At 38.6% G+C, this 3,114-nt stretch overlaps 1 long non-coding RNA gene across 1 annotated transcript; it reads left to right on the top strand.

Annotated features, from left to right (window-relative positions):
- Window positions 1–346: 346 nt before the first annotated feature.
- On the top strand, window positions 347–2,594 carry LOC123484453. Its single transcript, XR_006658537.1, has 3 exons — window positions 347–384; window positions 538–625; window positions 2,554–2,594. It is a non-coding gene; the product is annotated as an uncharacterized LOC123484453 (long non-coding RNA).
- Window positions 2,595–3,114: the final 520 nt, after the last annotated feature.

Genomic DNA, 3,114 nt, shown 5'->3' with positions numbered 1-3,114 from the left:
TAGCTAAGATAATAATTCATCAAACTACTATCAAATAACTTAAAAACAATACATCATGTAATGTACTCTTGGTTTTTCATCAGCTAGCCAAGCTACATAGCCTGTAATGTTAGCTGGTAATTGTTGTATAAATGTTGGTACGTTTTAGCTAACGTTAGCTACAGTAGCTAGCTAGTTAAAGTTACTGTAACGTTAGCTAACTTTAGCTAGCTAGACTCAATATTGAGAAATTGTAGTCATTTAAACCCATGATATACTTTTTCACCATCTCCTTCCATCCTCCTCCCTTTAGTACCTGGCTTATCCTGCCCCTGTCCAGTTAAGTGGTGGAGAGTTTGGGAGCTGTGAGCTCTGATAGAGAAATGTATCAACCACCACGAACAGGTAACACACACACACACACAGATGACCCAATGTAGATTATGTTCGACTTGACAAAAAGAAGAATACATAAAACATTTCAGATTAGTTAGATGCATTTGATATTGAATATTCATGTTGTTTATGTTGTGTTAGTGTCTAATTGATGTCTTTCAGGTTGGCGGATTGGGGCGGATTGTTCTGTCCTCTGTATTTCAGACCAAAGCAAGACAACGTTTAAAGCTCGCTATGGATCTACTAACAGGTTAGCCTCTATAAAGTATTTGGATGTATTTGAAGTGTGATTATAGTGTGTTCTGTGTTACTCCTTTGTCTATCCAATACTAACTGAATAGTGAATCAATCAATCAATACAGTTTGATTATAATGTGTTCTGTGTAATTCCTTTATCTTTTCCAACACTAACTGAATGGTGAATGAATGTATTTGCAGTCAATCAATCAATCAATCAATCAATCAATACAGTGTTTGAACAAAAATCAACTCCAGTTGAAGAACTGGGACAAGCTACAAATCTCATTGTGGGGTAGGCCACATGTTATGAAGATGGTTAAAGCTCCTAAACTGAATTACATCATCAGCATGTTTCCACTGTCCATACCTGCCTACACCTTTAACACCATAGACAAAATGATTCATTTGGACTATTAAAAGGGCCAGGATGAACCAAGCTAGATTACAGGTAAAGACTTAGAAGGGAGGATTAAAGCTCCCTAACATGTAATTATAGCAAGAAGCCTTTATAACTGCCCAAATAGGCTCTCTTTATTGAGAACTCTAATAGGCCAATTTGGGTTGACATGGAAGAAGAACTTAATGTCCCATTTGGAGCATCATATTATCTGAGTCAACACTTAAATGTGGGACTGCAGAATCCCATAATGTCCCATACTAAGAAATATGGCGTCAGATAAATAAGAGACAGACATCTTCACCTTTCCTGACCACCTCTGCTTCTTTATGGAACAACCATAAATACAAATGAGGAGGAAAGGTGGTTGTCTGGAAAGAGTGGGATAGGTTTTGTTTTAGCCTCAACACTAATACATTTCACTTTTGCTTCATGTGTCAACTTTAATTTGAGTGTGGTTGTGGAAGACTGGTCCCTTGATGATGTCTTGATGATGTCTGCAAGTGGCTGAGTACCAATGATCTCCATGATTCCATCCCATCATTCCAAGGTTCACAATCTTTCTGAAGAATGCCAACTCTCTTCTATTGTCCACTTTGCAACGAGCATACTTTCTCTGTGTCCAGACGACTCACACATATTGGCATCTATCACCAGCATGAACCACATTTTCTAATTACCTGTGGAATTAATGGGTGTGGGAAAACAAATAGATGTTTCAGCACCTATCGGTCACACATCTACCAAAACCACAGAGCTTTTAAGCGCCAACTTAGATGAAAATTTGCCCTCATGATGAATTTGAGACGGGGACTGATCCCATTGAAGATGACATGAGTGATGTAGAGAGTCTGCCAGAGGCTGAATATGTTCAAGCCACAGAGATCAACACTGAGCAGCTAATTGAAGGTCTCAAAAACGATCTGTCTTTTTATTCTGAAAATCAGGAAAGAACACTGCATCCCAGCTACGGTACAGAATAGCATTGTTGAGGACCTCAGAACCATTTTGGATGCATTTATGACACACTACAGTGATCCCCTCAGGTTTCATCTTACAAAAAAGCAAATAAACGTGGTTGAACATGACGATCTCAGGGACTTGCTTAACAACTCTGCAGTATTTGAGGAATGCATTAGATGCATAAGCTCTGAGTGGATGCTGGAGCATTACCGTGTGAAAGAATTGGGCATGGTCCGGCCAATTGAAGTACCACTGAGCAACAAAGAAGGTTATAAAACAAGGTGATTTCAATCCAGCTACATGGTCCCCAGGCTATATTAATATAAAGAGACATGAGACAAAACAATCATAATGAATCAGATTACATGGACAGGGGGACCTGATCCTGGGTCAGCACTCCTCCTCTGGGACACTTCCCAGGAGTCACCAGGACCAAGAAACAGAACACTTACTGTTGGAAAGTCTAGTTACAGCAGGTGTTTACTGCCATCTAGTGGAAGATACCAATAAAACACTTTATTATCAGGGTGGGGAGACGGTTGAGCTGAAACAGAAAGTAAATGTGTTCTTTTGTACAGGATCCATTTTGAGACGACAGAGCAGAAAACACGATATGGAGAGAACAAAAAAATAAAGTGAGTATTTCTAAGTATTTCTGAACAATAATCTATTCTAAAGGACAGAGTAAGAGAATGAATACCTGGAATGAGATATTACAAGTTAGTAGAACTGCTACTTGAGTTGAGTTGCTGACAGACAGCAGTTTTCAAAGTGGAAACTAATCAGTAGGCCCACATGTTATGAGGTAGGCTATTATCATTGTCATTAAAGTAAGCCTATAACTTCAGTTTATTGTTGTTGTAGCCTTGTGTTATTATGTAATTATTAATGGCCATGTTTAGTTAATTCAATTGGAAGTTATCAAGTGTCACCATGGTCACAGTTCTATCGTAATTGCTGATCAGATGTTAGAATGCATTAGATTGAAGGTAACAGTCAGCCAGATTAGGCTACAGGTAAAGAAATAACCTTGCTGTTGTTGACAAGCATGGGCCTATTCAGTTCATATCCATATTATTAATATTTGATTCATTGATTGAAATTACGACCCCATCCTCAGTAGCCTATTCCAGCAGGCT

This window comes from Coregonus clupeaformis, unplaced genomic scaffold (genome assembly GCF_020615455.1).
Source record: "Coregonus clupeaformis isolate EN_2021a unplaced genomic scaffold, ASM2061545v1 scaf0321, whole genome shotgun sequence".
Lineage (NCBI taxonomy): Eukaryota > Metazoa > Chordata > Actinopteri > Salmoniformes > Salmonidae > Coregonus > Coregonus clupeaformis.
Note: the sequence above shows the minus strand (reverse complement) of the source record. Positions and strands in the feature narration are given on the sequence as shown.